A 20958-nucleotide genomic window follows, 5' to 3' on the forward strand; every position below is an offset into this window, starting at 1 on the left:
CTGACATACTGAATAATACAGAAGCTACACTGGTCCTTGTTTGTGTCTCCACACTCGGGCAAATTCATCTCCGAATGTATTATTGATGCACCGCGAGGGTTATTTCACATTAGGATCGGCGGGTCCATCCAGCTCAGATGGATATCCGTTTGTTGTTGTTTTTTAAGGATTCTCAGTGACTCCTCACAGAGCAATTGACAGTTGTGAGCATATGCATACCGGTGGCGTGGCAGAGATGGGCATCTATAATGGATACGGTCCCGTAGCGTACAACAAGTCACCTCCAGTGAGACGCCGGGACTCTATGAAATGTTAAAATGGGCCTCTTCAAACAGGATCTGCATTTCCATGAATAAAATCCCGCATTGGAAAACGCCATTTGCTCTCTGTCAGAACATCAGAGAGATGCGACGGGGACCGAGTCTTCTTTTGGAACCGCGGTCGTCCACCGCGGAGAAGCCGCGCTAAATGTTCTTCGCTAAAAAGCAGCGGTGGTTTGCGGCCGTCTTCTCGGAGCTCCCCATCTTGATATTTGAGGTTGTAATTGCCCTTTTTTGACGTATTATTTTGATCCCGGTGAGTCGGTTGACACCGCGGGCCGGGTCATCGTGCTTGAAAGCCTCGGAAAAACGGTGCACGTCACGGTTATCGCCCTCTAAATGGTTCGGGCCACAACACGGCCAGAGATCACCTCTGGTTGCTGGAGGATGTCCATTAGCTTCTTTGTTATGGCGCGGTTTGATTTTTCCTTCGGACTGAATTCAGAGCCATTAAGTGCTCGGGCGGCTCGTAATGATCCTCGAATCAATCAAAGTTTAAAATAATCTGAGACAGGGCTTCAGACCGCGATTCTGTTAATTCCTAAAACGGTCCCATCAGCACACAATAAAAACCTGAAGCGGTTGTTCCACGGCGTCCAAAACACGAGGGTCAAATAGGACTCCGGGTCAAAAGTCATGCCCGAAAATCCTTGAATTCTAATGATATCAGCTCATTTCATTTGGTAACTTAATGTGAGACAGAAAACTACATCCTGAACTAATACTCACTCGTTCTCGTTTATAAGTCGGTTGACTTTTTAAACAACCGGATGACGATAACGCAAAGTAAAGATGCACTATCTTTGGCAGATTCACCTAAACGAGCAGCCCTCTACAAACTTTCCACCCGATGCAGATGTAGATTAGTGAATTCCATCCATCCGTCCATCGTCTGCTACTTATCCTGCACTCTGGGTTGCGGAGGATGCTGAACCCTTTCCCAGCTGTCATTGGGCGAGAGGCAGGGTACGATCTGGACTCAACTATTCACTCAATCGTTCGGTGCCATTTCCCCAATTTTTTCCCCATCAACCTGCCGCATGGTTTCGGACTCTTGGACCGGAGAACCCGGCGCAGAAATGGGGAAAACATGCAAACTCCGCACAGGAAGGTCCCTTTTTGTCCAGGGTCCTTTGTGCTGTGAGGCCGAAGCGCCAACCACAACGCCACCGTGCTGCCTGTGGATACAAAGGCTGCGGGGCCGGTTTCTTCTCATAGCGCCCTTTGCACTGGCTCACATTTAGCCATTCGCATTCAGGCACCGCGGCCGCAGAGCTGTGCAAGGCGCTAAGCATACCGCGGGGAGCAACTGTGTGTTCAGTTCAGTGTCTTCGCCAAGGACACTCCGCCATGCGGACAGTGGGAACCACGTCGGGATCGGAGGGACGTCCGTTCTATCGAGCGAGTCGCAGCCGCCTCACGAGAAGAAACACGGAATTCTTTCATCAAGGTTCCTTCACAAAAGCAAGGGAAAAGCAAATACAGTGTTTTACGGTGCTGAAGGTCACAGCCAACTTTTCTTCGCCAAACTAAAAGGAACGATTCTCTTTAACCCATCAAAACCGATGAACTTCTCTCATCCGCAGAAGCTCGGTGACTATGAATTAGCGAGGACAGCTAGAAAGCTGCCTCGGTGTTGCGCACGGACGGCGTCGCGAACCATCTCGTAATGGTATTCATCTGATTAATTGGAGTTAACGTGTCTGGTTGCCGGAGCTTAAATACTCAAGTATGTGATTTGTATCCGACGAAAGGTCAGCTATTTTCCGAGAGGGGAGGACTCTAGGAAGGCAGCACGCACTGGGATTTAATCAGCGCGAGCCTGATGCTAGAATCTGGTTCTGCTCCGTAAGCAGCCTGCTTCACATCTGTATATTTGAATGCAGTCAACAGTGCGTGACTAATTATTCCTGCCTGACTCCGGCAGCCGAGAGTGTCGTGGGTGTTGCGAAACCAGCGCTAATGCAGTAAAACGATTGCATTCCTCCAGTTTTTCTTTCCGTAATCGCTTACGAAACCAAGACGGTTCCCCCCGCACGTGGAAAAGGACCGGCGAAAGAGGAGGTGACGGAGCGGTCGTCCCGTCACCCAAGGGCTTTGGAGACGAGAACTCTTCGCAAGCGCAACTGCAAGAACAAAATGGTGTCCTTTCCACTCGTGGTGTCCGGGAACTATTCGTCAGAGAGCGGAAGTGGGTTCGGTCATCTCGGCGGAAGCAGAAGCGTTGTTATTCCCTCACATGAGTGAGAAAATCGATGTCGCCCATCTGGTGAGGCGTATAAAGGCGCCGTAATTCTTGGGAAGAGGAGCCTGAAGCTTCTGCAGAGGACACGAGGTGCTGGTACCTTTACGACAAACTGGAAAAGGCCTAACAGGAGGGGAGGAGGTCGATCCCAGCGGCGTTCACCGGATCCTTGGAGTCCACACTATTTGGGACTGTGGGACGAGCTTTGGGGAACCCCACGCAGATACAGGGAGAACATGGAGACCCCAAACAGAAAGCTCCCCCTGAGGGAATCCAACCAGGGAGCTTCTGGCTGGGAGACAGAAGCTCCCTGCTAACCGCTCATTCATCGCTACAAATGCCAAATTGGTGACAAACAAACTCAAACCCACAAAGAGCAGGTAACAGAATTCAGTTAAATGCCATTTTCACTTCTGAACACTCCACTTTGTGTTTATTTCCTGAACCGAGTTGGCAGTTAATAGCTAGCTAGCGGTCTGAGCTCGCTAAGTGGCAATGCTTAGGCTGAAATTAGAATTTTCAACTGATATCCAGGGGGCCGGACATCTTCCACTTCCTCTGATTTACGTCCACAGCTGGTAGAAAGAATCGCCTGTGAGCAGGAATTCATGAAGCCATCGAGCACTGCATTTATTCCAATTTAGCGTTACGACGTCAGTTTTTCCATGTACTTTGAACTTGTCGGACCTTAAGTAAACCATTTAAAACTTCACCAGCAGTTTCCACCATTGGAAGAGTTCTGCTCCGTATTTTCAAAATCAAACCGATTTCAAGCTTTTGGTGATTTCAGAAACTGATTTCTTCAACACCCCTGGGAACCAATTAATTGTTTCCCTTCTACAATTAAAGCGGCTTATCGATTTGCAATTTCAAATCATTTGTCGGTCGTCTCTCCAAAGTTTCATTTTAATAACTTATTTTTATCGAGCGTTAAATTACACTTGCTTGCTTGTGTGGCTTCTAGTTTTCTCTATGAAATGAATCATTCCACGTTAAACGCCGCCTCCCAGAGCACTCCCCTTCTTTCCAAGCCTCGTTAAGGTCAAAGAACAGGACGACTTGAAGGTCACATTTTCAATGGTGGCATTCACTCATTTCCAAAATGAACAGAGCTCATTATATAGATGGTCCATTCCTTCTCAGTCACGCCACTGTGTTGGACTTCTCCGACAAAGTTCAACATCGGAGATCCACAGATGTCTCCGAGGAAACCTTTCAGGGAGTGGAGGCCTCTGTGTTCTCCACCAGAAGCGAGAACATTGGTCTCCGGGGCTGCCAGAACAAGAACAAACGTCTTTGTGGCCATGACATTTCATTCTTGGTGAGAAGCTCAGACGCCGAACTCCAGGACCTCCTGGCCGGCGCCGCCCGTACATCTGCTGAGTTTTGTTGGTTTTTCGACGCGAACACGAAGCTGCAGCGGCGGCGGCGGCGAGGTGGACGGTGCTGGGATCGACTTCCTCCTCGTCATCTGCGCACGCCGTCTGGAGTTTGCCACTTCAGCTTAAAGGTACGTTCATCTTTTGGCAACATACCCTCTCCTCTGTGCGCAGCATTCGGGCACCTCTTTCCAAGAGGTTCTAGCCATCTTTCTACGCTCGACGAGACGTGTCCGTACAACCGTATCCACACCTGCGCCACCTTCCGCGGACAAATCACGCGATAGTTCCTGGACACCAACCCGAGGGGAAAAAGTTCTGCCCAAGTTGGAGAAGAGCTGCGGAAGCAGAATGACGCCATTGTCTTCTGGCTTCTGGCGGAGTCTGCCAGGCCTTCGGATGCCGTATGTCTTCCTTTTGACTCGACGACGTCGGATTTGTTGCGTTATTTGAATATTTTCGAGGCGTGCAACCTCAGATTCTATCAGCGAGGTTTCGTCAGGGCAAGAGGCATCTATCTCCGAGGAGAAGCCGTGTCATTAGAGCCCATCTGCTGCGTTAATTACTTTAGAATAAACACAAGACTCCAGACAGCCATGGAGGGGACTCGTATGCTCCGCAACAGCTTTTTCTTCTAACTGATACCCGTGTAAATGCATTATTTGGGTTAATTCTGCCATTTGGAGGAAGTCAAGAGATGACTCCATTAATATTTGTGGCAACTCTGCGGGACACGCGGCAATATGGCGAGTTGAGTCTGCACAGATAGGAGTGTCATCCGTGTCAAAAGTCAGCGAGTAAATAGCTGAGAAAAGCGTGGTAATCTCTCCGTTGTGGCACAAATACTCAAACTGGTACACAAAGTGCTCTGGAGATTTGTTTCCCGCCACCACAACTGCTTGTGCGACATTGAGAGAGTATATTTAAACCAACAGAGGCCGGCTCACTCAATTGCACCGTAAGTGGAGAAATGAAAAAAGCATCTTGGTGAAGGGATTCGGGGTCATAAAGTTCTGAGATCCCGGCGTGAAACAGTCGAATAGTGCTTTTATGTTCCATTGAACAAAGGACGGACTCCGAGCCCTTAAAAGCCGTGCGGCGGCTTGGCCTCATTGTGGAGGTTCGCTCACCTGTCGCCCGGCCGCCTCCTCCGGCGAGACCCCCGATACAGTCGGCCGAACCCGATAAGTCAAATCTGTGCCGCTCGATAAATCCCGAAATGGCGGTTTCGGGTTCGATCCCACGCGATGACGACCTTCCTTTTTCGACGCCGGCGTAAGAAGTGGACGCCGTTTCTCCGCCTCGCGAGGGCCTCCGACCGCTCGCAACACTTCTCTTTTCACGTGAAAATAAAAACATGATGGAGGAAGGAGCTTGATAGGAAAGCCGGAGTTCCAGAACTGAAGAGATCCCTCGACTGTTTCTCAGTCAATATGATATTGGATTTCTTTAAATCACTTTTTAAAGTATTTTCCTGCGATCCTTATTTTGCTGAGAAGCTGTTTTTCCCCGGTGTCGTCCAAATGAGCCGATCCACTCTCATCTTCTTCTCCTGACGTGGATCTGGGCTTCGGAAGGTCGCTCGCATTGATTCCACATCCATTAAAACCCTCCCTCCTCCCACAAACCGGCCAAATAGAGCCTGCGAGAGCTTCCAAAGCCGGTGGCATCTGAGGAGACATCTGGTCTCATCAGCCTTCCAGGTGATGCTCCTCGCCTTCCTCTTCTCTCTGTGGTTTGGTGACGTCCTGACACCTGGACGTGCACGACGTTCCCAGGGTCGTAGCCTCTTGTGTCTGAAAACAAACTGCTGGAAAGAGGACTTTTCTTCTCGAGCACCAACTCTGTGGAACATCTCCGTCTTGACATCAGGCAGGCCCGATCGGTTGTTTAGTCTGAGCGGTGTTTGACTTTTATTGTGTTCTACGGTTGTGTTCTACAGCGCCTCTGCTTTGCAGCAAGAAGGTCCCCGTGTGGAGTCTCCACGTTCTCACTGCGTCTGCTTGGGGTTCCTCAGAGTTCTCCAGGTTCCTCTCACAGTCCAGAAGCTGCAGGAGCTTCACTGGAGACCCTGCATTGTCCAGACATGCGCATGAGAGGACGGATGGTTGGATGTCTCCAGAAAGAGAGGTGGAACGTAAGGATGGATGGAAGGAATGAATTCCAGGAGCCCCCGTTCTTCTGGTCTGCGCTGCACTTTCATGCAAAGTGCAGCGAGTACATTAATAATAATGATCTGCTCCTTTCCAGCTCCAAAGCTGCAGCGACGGCCTCAGAAGGTCATTTGACACAGAGATCAAACCGCGGTCCATGAGTGTTCGGTGCGAGCGAAAAGGAAAAGGCTGATTCATCCTTCATCAGAAAGAACAGCGACGTATTTGTTGAATTTCATTTCATCTTTTTTTTTTTTTTCCTTAGAAATGTGAAGAATACAGGAAATGATTTGATTGCAGTTAAATCCCAAAAAGAGCTGGCTATGGATGGAGGTCTCTGGTGCTCTTGATCTACAATTTCAATGATAAAGAGTACTTTATTTCCCTGAATTTGTCTTTTTTGGGGTTTGGATGACAGCGGCTCCGTCCCCGCATCCCGTTTGGTTGCGTCTAATTAGTCACCTGTTTGTTTCTGAGGATGGGACTACAATAAATGCGAATCCCCGGCGAGTTCTGCCTTCATCCCCGCCTGCAGAACAAGTTTACAGAGCCGCTTTCCGGCCCTTTCAAACCAGAGCCGGACAGTTCCGACGGCGGAGCGGCGACATCTCCGGCGCGTCGCTCGAAACCGGAGAAGCTCTTTGCGGGAGGACGTCGACTCGCCGCTCTCAACTCAACCGTGACCCGGATGACTGAGAATCTTCAGCGGAGGCACCGCTATAAATAAAACAAGCGTCCCTTACTCACGGGTGAACACACACACAAACACCAACGTCCTCTCCGGATTCAGGACGGAGGCCGGAAACGAGAAGGTCCGTCCGAAGATCGGAAGACTCAAATCAAAGAAGCGACGTAAACGAACCGTCTCTGCGCGGACGAGGGGAAAGGAAACTCAATTTCGATTCGGCCTCGTCGGGAAGCGCCGCTCTTCGGCGGGAGGAAGGAGGATCGGGATCAGGAGAAGATAGGAGGCGGCGATGGAAGTTCCTCTTCGGGAGCGAGGAGGAGGAGGGAGAGGATCAGGAGTCCATCAGACGGCAGGCACATGGAGATAAAGTAAGGTTTTGACCAGAGGAAGACCAGAGAGGAGGTTCACGGAGGGCGGCAAAGAGGACGAGTTAGTCGGTATGAGAGAAGAGGGTTGGCCGGAGGCTGCGAAGCCCTCCTGCAGGGAGCAGCACCTCAGAAGAGGAGAAGCAGCCATAAAAGACTTTGCACTGAACACCAATCACGCTCCTCGTCTCCTGCAGCCGCAAACAGCAGCGGCGCCGGCGGTGGAGGTGGGAGGGGGCGCTGCAGAAAAAACACATCTCAAGAAAGACGTCCTTCAGGAGCTTCAAGGCGGGAGATCGTGTTATTATCCGGGTGAGATTCCTCTCGTCCGGACCTTTTTCTTATTTGTAACGCGTGTCGAGCGAGAAGCCATACGTTACCTTGTTATTTATAAATCATTGAAATAACCCGGCGTTCCCTTCCCATGGCATTCATTTTCATTTTCTGCAAAATTTATGATGAAGGGCTTTTTGAGGCCGGCGGGCCAGGGGGGCGGGAGGGGGATAAATCAGGCTTTGCGCCGCAGCCAAAGTCCTACTTAGAGGTCACATGTATTTTGCTGCCATTTTGAGACGGCGGATCAGCGAGGAGCTCGGCGGAGGAGGAACTCGTGCGGCCACGTGCAACCCGGCAGCTGCGAACGGGCCGCCCTCGAGGAGCGGTTGAATTATTTATCGCCGGCCGCGTCGCGCCGCAGAGGTGCATTCCAAACACGGGGAACGGCGTTCTTTATCTCCGCTGCCACTTTCTCTGTTTCAGATTTATTTCACACGATCCCGCAAATAACGATATGCAAATCGGGAGCGGCGCTTGAAGAGCCGGCGCCCTCTGAGCCTTTGTCTACCTCCAGATATGCCAAGACTGAGATACGAGCCGCCGGCAGGACCCGTCAAATTAACGACTTCGCTGAGACGTGTCACCGGGAGGCGGACTTTTCCCACAATGCAACGGCGCGCGGATGTTTCGGAGTTTCGTCTCGAGCATCATTCGTTCAGACTACAAGTGAGACTCTGGAAATGGGCGCTGCTTGTATGTTTCGGCGGGCGGACAAAGCCACGGGTAGAAGCTCCCGGCCGAGCCAAAACCTGTCCTGGAAGGTAAACCGAACAACACTTGACCTTTCAAGTGCTCCTCGTCCTGGAATGGAGGCCAGAAAAGTAGAAGTACAGGAGCAGCTGTGACTGAACAAACGCAGCGGCGGTTGTTTCTCTGATACTATAGATGTCTTGGTTTTGGTCGCGCCGTCTTCGTCGGGTCTCCTTCAAACAACGGACGGGACTCTCCGTGGACTCCCCGGTTAAATGGCTAGTATTAGGCAGATGCGAGGATCGTCCGAGACGCTCCCTTTAGGCAACGTCGCGGCTGCCGGTGACGGTCGGACATTCAGACGTCGCCCGCAATCCAGGGATTTGCACCGGTGAGCCGAAATCCTGTTCGCGGACGACTGAATGAATAAAGATTTCCCTCCGAATCGAACCCAATCACTTTTTGATTGGTTCGACAGATGTTGGATCTCAAAGCAAAGGGGGCGGCTAATTCCCACGTTAGAGTTTTATAACAGACCTCGAATACGTTTGCATTCAATGCCAGTCCAGCGAAGACGCCAGGAGGCCGGCTTTGGGATAATGCAGCGCTTCACGTGAACAGAGAAGAACTTGCACCAGCGTGTCCATCGGACCAAACAAGGAGACATGTAGATGTGAACAATGTGAGACATGACTTAGGCCTACACACTGTATGCATGCAGAAGCAGCCCAGATGAAATACTGCATGCACCACAGACCGTGACATGTATGTACGGTATTATGAATGTATTTGCGGAAGAGCTCCTCTAGGAATGATGGAGGCAACAAAAGATGGGTGACACCTGTAAAATAAGACTCGAGGGCGCGCCGGAGAATATATACCGACGCCATCGGAAGACGCCGCATTGGGGAAATACATCGCTGAGAAGGGGAACGTCCGACTCCGTGGTTTCCAAAGAAGGTGAGACGCTCGCTCGGGAAAACAAACCAAACCGGGCGACGAAGTGGGAAGAGGTTCGTCGTATAACCGCGGTGTGCAAACGACGCTTGGTTTTTAGGTCTTATGTGTGAGAGAAGCAACTCCGCGGCGTCGCTGAGCGACTCCAAGGGTTTTTCTGAGAAGAAATCTTTGCTCTGTCGGTGTCAGATGTCACATCTGGCCGGGACCCGGGCAGAACTCCGCAGATGGGCTTCAACTGCAGAAAGCTGGAGGGGCTGCGCTCGTGGGAGTCAATCAAATCTAAATCAAAGTCATGATTATTGATAGCAGCTTTCTGCTTTCACCTCGCGGCGGATGGTGGCGTTTCCGTCCCGCCGGTGAGGATTCGCCGTTTCGCGGGAAGCGCGCTTTCTTTTTTCCGACACACAATCCTCGGCGCGCCACGTTTCTCTGCGGTTCCGACCCGAGTCCTCCGGTCGATGGCTCCAAGCTCCAAATGATCAGAGAGCACCGCTTAACGCAGGCTCAACCGAACCCCCGGCTTTTATGGACTGCATTATAGCAGCCTTTTGAACAGGGGTACAAACAGAAAGCGATTTCTCAGCATTGTCCCTTTACGGCCGAGTCTTCTTCCCGCTTAGTGCTGGTACACTTGTCATGTCAGTACTTTAGCAGGCCAGGTCCCTGCAGATAATGAGCATCCACATATTAATCCCCTAATTAGCTTAACATTTGAGTAATCGCCTTCTAGTCACCCGGTAACACCGCTAATTTCTATGTTTATGAGGCCCATAATTTGCCAAAACACTGTCAGGACAAGGCTGGTGCGGGCGAGCTCCCCCTCCAGTCAATTATACCTCTAAGCGCCCTTTTTAGCCCAAGATGTAATAACGGCTACACTTTAGAAACGCCTGCGACGGAGACGGGTTTAACCAGATCGCTTGGCGTGATACGGAGTGTGAGCGGGACAGTAAACGGCAGCGCGGCGGTTGGCGCTTCTACCTCGCCGCGAGAGGGTCCCTGGTTCTCCACGGGTTCTCCAGGTTCCTCCCGCAGGTCGGAACATGCAGGAGGTTGATTGCAGACCACATATTTCCCAGACGTGTGGACAAGGGGGTGAAGGGTCGCAATTTCGTATACAAGGATCCGGGGCAAACGGCGCCTCTCGCCCGTTGACCCCCCGCCGCCGCCGCCGCCGCACCGATGAACTGATTAACAAATTCGAAGCATGTCTGCCATTGTTTTGCTTTTTTTTCTCTGAAATAAACAAATCAGCGGCTGCCGCGACCGGCCTGTTGATGCATCAATCTACATTCTTCAGCACGCAGCACGCCGCCTTCGTTATTAAAACAAACCGCTGCGTCCGCGTGCGGCATGTTAATACCGTCTCCAGACACGCGGGCGCCTCAGGGGCGGGTCAGTTAAAACTCAAGCGGGGTGCAGATAAAGCAGAATCAGCTGAACGCAGAGCCCGGCGGGGAGTTTCATGTCACTTTTTCATTTTACAACAACAGGAGTCAGCTAAAAGCGGCGGCTAATCCTCTGATAATAAAGACAGAAACCGCTATAGGAGCAGTTGTTATGGTACGTATGGACGGCCTATAAATACCCCAAACGTTATAAAAAACATGTACTCACAAGACTCTCTCATTAGCATATTCATTTGATCTTTTTTTCTTTTTGGCAGAAACACGGCTGTTCTCATGTTCCGTACAAAGTGAGATCCGAGAGATTTACGTCTCGCTCTCCGGCGAAGATGGAAAAAGGCCCGTGACCCGTGGGTTCGGGGTGTCGGGGATCAGCCGGCCGCTCTGCGGCACAGTAAGTGTTTCTTTATTGGAAGTGGGCGGCAAATAAGACGAAGGTTGGCTCTCCACTCCATCATAATCTGTTGTTAATCAGAGGCATCTATTTTCTGCCCCCTTTGTATCTTTTTACTGGACCGCAAACTCTGACAAAGCACCTGAGAGCGGCTCTTTAACGATGATAGATGAAGGTTATCCCGAGGAAGCCGTTCGCTACGAGGTGGCGACACGTGAAGAGTAAATAAAACAATATAACACGAAATGGCGGCGGGCGGCGTGAAGGAGCGCTCCGTTCGGCACGTTCGAACGCGACAGATTGACGCTCAAGGTTTCTTAACGTCATGAAGTCAAGACACTTTCATGCTAGGCAGCGATCCAGGGAGGTATTCAAAGCGTGCATATGTGCTTTTTCTGCTAGTGTTCTCACACAACATCCATATTCAAACTAATTATATTGAGAACCCTTGTGTTTGCTTTGAAGGTAAAACCGAATACCCGATCAATCACGCGAAGGTCGTGCGGTGAGATAGTTTTTGCACGTTTCTAAAGGCGTTTGCGTTCTCAGGCTTTGTCACGCGCTCCCATCCAACTCGCGATGCTCTTTTCCGCGCCGGCCGTGCAGCTGTTTGTGCTCGTAACACAATTAATCTACCCGGATTCATGTCGGTACAATGCGTATAATCTGAGACCTCCCTCTGGGTGCTCGTTCGGGCTCTCAGAACGAGCACGTCCGTCCGGATTGATTCATTTGCATGATTGATGTGATTAGAATTGGAAACGCAATTAACGCATGCGTGCTCTTTTGAATAGCCGAGCGATTGGTGTTTCTTTTCGGCCACTAGCGTGAAACTATTTGCGCTCCTGTTATAATGTTAGCTGGTTTTCGCCGGATCGAGGCAGAAGGCCGCCCACGCTGGTCCAGGATCAGTCTGCGGTTCCTGCGCCGATAAAACGCGGTGTTTCGCTCCTCTAGATGACGGATTGGGCGATTATCTTGGCTGGCGGGACACATTTGTTTTTGATATTCATGCGCGGGCTAACTAGGAACAAAATGATAATTGCTATTTAAATATTTACATTATTTGCCATTTTATTTCAACTTTCAAATCATCAGTGATTGTATGAACGTACTGATGATATTTTGTTTGCGATCATCCATACTAAAGGAAAATAAAGGAAAAAACGGGTTTCTAAATTCAATATCATTGGAAATACGTATTAAAACATTCAAAGAAAATAGTGTGACGGGCCGCATTGAAAAAGTAAAAATGGCCAATTTGTCGATCCGTAAAACACAAAAGGGTTGTGTTTTAGAATCAAATCTGATCTGTTCGGCTTGACGGCGAACGATGAATCCGAATCCCGCGGTTCCGTCGACGGATCCGATCGGCGGTCCGACGCCATCTTGTGTCAGAACCGCCTCCACGGAGACGGCTGATCCTAAACAACTAAACAACTTTGAGACCAAAACCGACCCAAGACGTGATGATGGAGACCTTAAAGACCTTAAAACACTTGATAGCCTTAACCTTGACAATTTATATTTGATTATATTTCATTGTATTTCTTATTCTCCCTCCTTCCTACTATTATCTATTACTGTTATGTTTTTGCTCGAAACTCTGGCACAACAATTTCCTTCGGGATAAATAAAGTTGTTCTCATCTCATCTCATCTCATCTCATCGTTCTCATGGAGCGACGGGAAAAGGTGAAGGAGTTTTCCTTTCGCCGAAGCATCGCCGACACGAACGCGGGATCCGTCTCGGACGAACCCTCGGGGAGCATCGGATCGTCTCCACATGGGAGTCCGTCTCGGCGGCTGGGTGGAGGAGGGCCTGTGGTTACCATGGCGATCAGTCGGAAACCCAGATGGTAAACATGATGGGGCGCTCGTTTTTTTTTTTTTATTGCACTCGGGCACCATTTCCGTTCTTTTGCCACATCATATCCTTCCAAAATGAAACCCACTTAATTATGGCTGTGCGATTAATCTGAATTCATCTGAAAATTTGACCGGATTAATCCCTTTCCGCAGAGTGTGTGTGAACAGCGGCGCACGGCTCCAAGCTGCTGCTGCTGCTGCTGCTGCTGTTCCTGCGCCGGCGCCGAAGTACCGGCGTGGAATGACAGGCAGAAAAATGGCCGGGTTAGCGGCTCATTAATCTTGTTGTTGAACTCCCCGTCTTTGGCGACAAAAGTCACGAGGAGTGTTTTGGATGCCGAGCTCGGCCGCCGCCGTTGTAAAAACTCCCCCGGATGCCGCCGGCGCTCGGATAGATTCATCCTCTCTGAGAACACCTCTGCAATTATTTGTTTTCATCAGGACTAAATGAAAACCAGCACGACCGGTTGCACGTGATTTTGAACAGTTTCCACGCGATGTCTGGAGAAAGTATAGACCAGGGGTCGGCAACCAGCGGCTCTTTCTTCTTTACACTGCGGCTCCGAGTGGCTTGGGAAGATAAATCATAAATATTGAATTGAAGTATATTTCATTTGTGTTAATTCCTTTTTTTAACTTTTAGTTCTAAGTTGGAAGATTATTGTGATCTTGAAATATTAAATAAAATTATATTTATCATTTTTCGTCACTCAAAATAAGCCGGTTTACCCGCCAGACGGTAAAGTCCCGGTTTGCAGATGCTGTGCGCAGAAGTTCAGGAGCAGAAGTCCCATAAACCAGGTAAAATAAATATTTATGAAGATATTTTGCTAATATTTATTTTTTATTGTTTACTGACAGTGATTTTTTTCCCGATTTATTTTTAAAATTCAGGTCAAGGCTCCGCTAAACGCTCTGAAAGCCCAAAGCTCAAAATGAGTTCATTACATAAATGAAATTTAATTTTCTCTGTAATACTTTGTGAATTTCAGAAGAAACACACTACACACTTGTTTATACAAAGTGTAAAGGTAATAAAAAGCAATATATACAGTGGTGCCTTTATTTCAGACGTCAAAAAGCAATTGCGGCTCCCGGTGTTTTCTTTTCCGAGGAAACCGGGTCCGAATGGCTCTTTGGGTGTTACGGGTTGCCGACCCCTGGTCTGGACGGAACACAATCTGCATGAGTTCATAATAACACCCGTACGCCACGATCACTTCATTTGGTCATTTAATCATCCATTTAATTATCCAATTATTACACATTTTGTTTTTCCTACTGTTTACCATGTTTTTGCCAAGCAAACCTCTGCATCAGCGTGAGGTGTAAATAAAGATGACTCCACTCCGGGGCCCTTCTCCCTCAGGTGAGATGGAATCCCAGTACGCACACACACACACACACACACACACACACACACACGCACGCTAAACACATTAACATAACAACCCATTCAGCCCAATTGCTGCTCAACAAAACACTCATTAATATAATGAACCCCTTCAACTTGGACCAACCACAACCCTGCGGTGGTGACCCAGAAGCTCCCTGCAGGCTGAGGACTGAAGAGCTTCTGGGACGCCACATCAGAACCACCAGCTGCACTTCGCATTTAGCACCTTCTCATTAGCACGCGTTTAATCTACACAACAATGGCTGACTTTGGGAAAAGAGTCCACAAAGTGTATCGCTTCTGCAGAGTTGATATTCCTGCCGTATCTTCCACACGCCGCCTTTTATTCAACTATTATGTATCTATTGGAGGTTTCCTCTATCTGGGTTCGGACGCGTATCCTTGCGTTTGAATCCTCTGAACGACTTGAATCCTTATCGTATTCGTCTGAAAAGTAGGACCGGGAAATGTAATGTTCTGTCTTATTGTACAAAATTATTTTGGTTCGTCTTTCAGATCTTTGTGCCGCAGGGGTGATGAGGATTAATTCCCGAATCAGAAATATACATGTTCCTCAAGATGAGTTCTCTCCCGTGTGAAATGTGACGGCTGTTCGGCTTGTTTTGCTTCCACGCGGCGGCGTGTTTCGCCGCGGCCATTTTTCAAACTGACACAGAATACATTTTTTTTTTTTTCAAAAAAGGAAAGGCTGCAGCCTCTCGCTGCTTAATTATTCCGCCCGAGAAAAGCCGCGGACGCCGACAAAAGCCACGGAAACAATTATTTGCATGAAAAGACCTCTAATTCTCAAAATGAATCAAAAACGTTTATTTTTGGCGAGTGCTCCGTCCGGCGTCGAAACCCTTTTTTTTTTTTTTCTTTCCCCGTCGCGTGATATTCCGGTCTGCCGTCAGACGGCTACAATCCAACGTTTAAATAAGGAGTGAAACGCAAAATAGCAGGTCTAAGATTCTGACAAGCAGATACGAAAACCTTCCGGTTCCAACCGGTGATAATAGCTCATTTGAGACGGGCCGTTCCCGCCCACGCGGATGATGGACACCTCCATTGTACGGAAAAACATCCTGCAGGACGGCCGGCTGAGAGGGAGGACGATCGATGTCCTCTCATGGAGCCCCGCATGGAAGCCGAACCCCCCCGAAAACAATCTGTTCGATGTCAGACCAGATATCGAGCCGCGCACGTCTCTGCCGACGGCTCGGACCGCAGAAAGGAACCTCCCGGGTCACAGAAGAGCCTCGTATCCCTTTTATTACCACGACCGGCAGGGTGGCGACTCCACCAGCTGCCGCAGAAGGACTTATTATACGGACCTTCTTGAGAATCACCGCACTTTATTCCCTCCGGGGTCTCGGCAATAAAAAGCCTCCCGTTGACGTCACGGCTTCCGTCTTCTCGACTGCAGTTGCACGATAATGTTAGAAAAGCTGCAGAAAGAAGCCCGATGTTGAAAAATCAAACAAAATTGAATTAATAATCAAATCAAATAAAATTAAAAATAAATAAATAAAATAAAGATAAATGAAATAAAATAAAATAAAATAAAACGAAATAAGATGAAATAGAATAAAATGAATTAAAAATAAAATGAAATAAGGTGAAGTAAAATAAAATTAAATGAACTAAAATAAAATAAAATCAAAATAAAATCAAAATAAAATGAAATAAGATGAAATAAAATAAAATAAAAATAAAATAAAATCAAAATAAAATGAAATAAGATGAAATAAAATAAAAATAAAATAAAATAAAATAAAATAAAATAAAAATAAAATGAAATAAAATCAAAATAAAATGAAATAAGATGAAATAAAATAAATGAAATAAAATGAAATAAGATGAAATAAAATAAAATGAAATAAAATGAAATAAAATGAAATAAAATGAAATAAAAATAAAATTAAATAAGATGAAGTAAAATAAAATAAAATAAAATAAAATAAAAATAAAAATAAGAATAAATATAAAAATAAAATGAAATAAAATAAAATATAACAAAATAAAAATAAGATGACATAAAATAAGATGAAATAAAATAAAATAAAGTAAAATAAAATTAATTTCTTTTATTTCATTTTATTTTTTTATTTCATTTATTATCTTCGGCTTTCCCTTCCAGTTGCACAGACTTCCCACAGAAAGGCTCATTGTGGAAACAAAATGCAATAAAATAAAATGAAATGCTTTCAACGGGCCTCAGATCAAATGGCCTGGACTTCGTGCCGTTCATGAAGTCCCCTTGCGTGCAGGACCGCGGCGTCCATCCAGCCGTCACTTCAAAATCAATACAAAGCGTCCAGATGTACGATAACGATGCTAAGCGGTAAACGCGACGCCCGCACTGATCTGTGCAGCGTTAATGGGGGAAGATCAGCCAGCGGTGTTAGTATTGTGGTTTTAGTATTCCGCCTGTCTCTCGAAACAAAACACATTCCCCGCTCGCAGGTGATGTCGAGAAGAAACCGCGCCGCCGTGTCCGTGATCACAAGACAAAGAAATGGGTAAAGCTCTGCCGCTCCTACAATTTAGGGCTTACCGGCGGCTACTGAAGCAATTTAGCGGTGCGCTGCCACCGCCGGCCGGAATGAAGCTGTCACGCCTCCGCCGCCGCCTGCCCGCTGTACACAGCCGTTTTGAAGGCGGAGACGTTACGCGGTGTAAAAGTGCAAAAAGACAAAATTGAGGGTCGAATTTTTACCCCCCAGGGCAGGAGAGCGAGGCAAACCTCCCCTTCCGCTGCAGACCTTCTCACGTGTCTGCCGGCGTGTCGGCTTGGCTTCTAGAAAACAAAAACATTTAACAAAAAAAAAAGAAAATTGGTCGCTCCAGCCCAATCCTCATAGCTGGCCCCGGTTTAAAAAAAAAAAAAAAAAAAAATAGCTCGTCCAATTTAAAGGGAGGCTTGAATCAGAAACCCCAGTTGGTTTCTGTGGTTAAATGCAAAAGCAAAACTAAAATGACAGATTTGCACGGAGGGGACGCCCCGGAAAATTCCAGCGCGCATTAACGTGGCACATTTAAAGCTGCATTTTGAGAAGCGGCAGTTTGCATTTATTATGGATAAATGTAACATTTGCAAAAGTGCTTGAGAGCGTAGTCGTTTGAGTCAGACTCTCAGAGGTCCGACCGGTAGGAAAGAATGTTTATAATGAAATGTGTTTGTGCACGTGAAGCGCAGGCCTTCATGAGGCGTGAGGAAACACACGGACCTGCTGACGTAAAAGAAACGCCGAGCCGACCTTCACCGGAGTCATTTGTCTTCACGGGAAACAATAACGTACCGACTTCTCCTGGAATACCAGCAAACGCAGGCCTACTTTGAGCAATATCTACATACATAACACACACACACACACACACACACGTCAAACAGTATTACTGTAGATATCCATGCATCCATCCATCTATCATCTGTTCTGTTATCTGGCAGTCAGGGTCGGGGTGGCTGAGCCTTTCCCTGCTGTGATTGGGCGAGAGTTAGGGTTCACCCTGGACCTGTCAATCACTGGGACACACACACACACACACACACAACCGTTTACTGTCATCCACACACACCTAGATGGTCTCCAGTGAAGCTCCCGCATGGGTTTGTACAGCGGGAGGAACCCCGAGAACCCCGAGGAGACCATGGAGACTCCACACGGAGAGGAACCCTGTGGGAATCCAGCCTGGGACCTTCTAGCCGGGAGGCTAAATGACACGCTATCTTCTGGACGTGCACGTCGGTGACGTGAACGCCGAGTCACGCTCGACGCGAAGGACGAGCCGGTGGTCAAACAACAACAGGTGGACGGTTGATTGACGGCTCGCCGACGGCAACCGCTTCATCTGCGGATTAACGGGGAGTGAATGTTTAGATTCCCCTCATGGTGACTTTTAAACGTTTGGAGCTAATTGCTCCAACACCCGGGAAAATGTCAGAGTAATCGGTTCATCAAGCCTCTTATTGTGTGCATTCTGGTTCCGTGCCCCCCCTCAGCATCCGCTCATCAGACAGGACCGCTTCCCCTTTCTCAGATAAGCAATTAAATCTGCAGCAGGAGAGGATGCCGGCTTTGCTGCGGCAGCTTTGATAATAGAGACGCTCCCGTTGCACGAGGCCGAGAGCGCCGGCGCCGCCGCCGACCCGGTCTTCGCCGGCGTACGACCGACGGCGTGGCCCTGCGGAGCATCTCCCTCGCGTTAAACCTACACGCCAAGTCAAATACAGGGATGTATTTCTGCGGTCACGCTCCGCTCCGACCTTCAGACATTACACACATATGAGGAGAACATGCTTCACGTACCCTGAGGAGCAACGCTAAGTGGTTGGAAAATCATTTCTGCAGGGTTTCCCCAAAGGCCTTTGACACGGTATTTTTCTCTTATTCAAAGTGTATGTGTGTGTGTGTGTGTGGCCCATTATGTAAACCTGCAAAGGGTTTTAATTTAATTTGGGAACTCACCGGAGGGACCGTGTTGTTGTGCGGAAGCCGGGCGGCGGGGTCACGTTCCAGCGGCCTGCGGAGGGAAATGGAGAGTCACACCTTCATGTGAGGGAACAAACAAGGTGGCGAGGACGCACGCCGCAGAAGCTGCACGCCGCGGAGGCTGCACGCCGCGGAGGCTGCACGCCGCGGAGGCTGCGCCGGCAACACAATCATAAAAGCCTGCAATTTATAGTTCAATCTCTGATTCCATCACGGACTCGCCGCAAAATGATTTTATATTTCTGCAGGAGTGGGAGGTCAGAGTCTCTTGCCCACTGGCTCTGGATCTATAAATTCAAATTCATAAAATGCAAGCAGATGCACCTTTTCCTTCTATGACCGTTTTGTTTAGGCGCATAACTAATATTTATCTCCAGCCTCTAATTAACCTTTTCATCGCTCCTTCCTTCGGAGAATCTTCACCGTGGAAATCCCTGCGTCATCAAGGCCGGATTATTCATTTGCTGGGATTCAAATTAACCCGATTCATTGAAAATGCTCGTGCGATTGTGCGAGCCAGACAAAAGACGCCGAATCGCCCGGTCCCTCCGAGCAGACCGGAGAATTACACAGGTGGTGCGGCGAGACGTCGTAAATCAAGCCCGTTAATTACAGTCAACCTTGTTTCCCAGATCATTAGTGGCAGCTGCAGCGCTTCTGCTGCTTCATATCAAATTTGTGGACCAAGTTTTGCCGTTTAACATTTAACGTCACGGAACGGAGAGCCGCGACGGTTTCTTACGTGCGGGAGTCGAACCATCATTTGGCCGTCAGGATGACCCGTTCCCGACCCGCAAACGCTCTCCTCAAAAGAAAAACCGAAAAAGGTGTTTTTCTCTCAAGCGTTCAAAGTTCATTCCATGATCCTTTCAAACGGCTCGCCGACGGAGCGTCCGATGAAAACACGACCGACGGCCGCGAGTCAAGGCCAGTCTGTCGGAGGTTTGTGTCCGAACCCGTCGGTCGCAATCCGGTTTTGTTCGACCCTCGTCCTCCGGTTAATTTTTAAACCGGCCGACCTTCGTGCCGAGGGCAATGTTTCCGAAATGCACGTCTAACTGTTGGAATCCAGCGGAGACGCAGCAGAACACCTGCCAGGCCAGTGAGTTTTGAGATGAGCTAAAAAATTCTTGTCTGGGCGCCTTAACAACCGTGGAAGCCACAGCGAGTGTACGCCTCAACAACGGTAAACGTTGGAGTGTTTGTACGGACTCCTTGTTTGGGCTCCTGGACTCCTAGGGAGGGTCAGTTCCAAGAGTTCTCCGGAGTTCTCTGGAGTCGCCCATTGTTGTCCTAATATCACCAAAACCTGTTTCTTAGACAGCGGTTTCCATGTTTAGACAACCGGTCTCGTACTGCGGCCTCCAAATTAGCGTCGCCGAAGAGTCGGAGTGCCAAACACTCCTGTGAGACCCGAGAAGGTTCTGGTCTCTGGCGGCGGTCGAGGCTGAGATCTGTTCAGCTTTCACCGAACCACATCTTTGCAGCCGTTCCTAAAGACGGGGTCTCTTCTTGGACTCAGTGACCGTCCATACGACCCGTCAATGCCGGACACACGGGAGAACCCCGGCTGATCGGCGTCCGACGGAGATCATCACAAGACAAGATGTCCATCAGGTGAGCTTGATGGACACGACCTGAGAAACAAGGTTAGCTTATTTCTTGCGCAGACGCAGACGGCGGACAAAATCAGGAACATTTTACAGGTGAGCGAGGTCTCGGAGAACGTGTCGAATTATTGACTGATCAGAAACCACGTATGGAACGTTAACCTGGTAAAACATCCTACATGACAGGAAACGGGCAGATGGAGTGACGCCGCACACTGTTAGCCCCTCTGCACTGTTTATATCCACATTTACTGGACTAGTTTGTGACAAACATTTGCCGTTCTGGCAAACAGCCGTCTAATATTTAACTGCAAACAGGAAAAGCTACCCACAATTTGGGACTTGGCGAGTGCGGACCCCGGACCCCGGACGGGGAGCGTCGAGCTTCATCGCGGGGTTGTTGACGGATTATTCATAATCAGATTCAGAATTGTAGTTTTTGGAACCGCCTGTTGCAGCTGAGGAGACGCGGTGCCAGCGGGGCTCAGGCCAACTTAGAAAGAAGAGCCGGAGCCCAGGAGGAGCTTCGGCATCCGGGAGAGCGTTCTGTCAAGCGTCCCGTGCAGAGATTGGACTCCATGTTGCAAGGAAAGCAAAGTAGGCGGCACCGGGCTCGCAGCCAGAAGGTCCCCGGTCGGATCCCGTCTCCGAGCGG

At 48.8% G+C, this 20958-nt stretch overlaps 1 protein-coding gene and 1 long non-coding RNA gene across 6 annotated transcripts in view; one reads left to right on the plus strand and one right to left on the minus strand.

Moving 5' to 3' along the window:
* Positions 1-20958, minus strand: part of lrfn1 (leucine rich repeat and fibronectin type III domain containing 1) — a 127641-nt gene that overhangs the window by 47225 nt on the left and 59458 nt on the right. For 3 of the 5 annotated variants that reach the window (XM_086164783.1, XM_086164786.1, XM_086164785.1), the window contains one exon: positions 18670-18724. The gene's annotated coding sequence lies outside the window, so the exon portion shown is untranslated. Of the gene's footprint in view, positions 1-18669; positions 18725-19435; positions 19654-20958 lie in introns of those variants that run through there. The other 2 variants (XM_086164787.1, XM_086164784.1) reach the window with 1 other exon arrangement.
* LOC147224577 (uncharacterized) lies at positions 3826-7591 on the plus strand. Its single transcript, XR_015107479.1, has 3 exons — positions 3826-4075; positions 5887-6081; positions 6195-7591. It is a non-coding gene; the product is annotated as an uncharacterized LOC147224577 (long non-coding RNA).

Source organism: Fistularia commersonii, chromosome 18, assembly GCF_037954325.1.
Source record: "Fistularia commersonii isolate RoL2024-O1a breed Wild chromosome 18, RoL_Fcom_v1.0, whole genome shotgun sequence".
Lineage (NCBI taxonomy): Eukaryota > Metazoa > Chordata > Actinopteri > Syngnathiformes > Fistulariidae > Fistularia > Fistularia commersonii.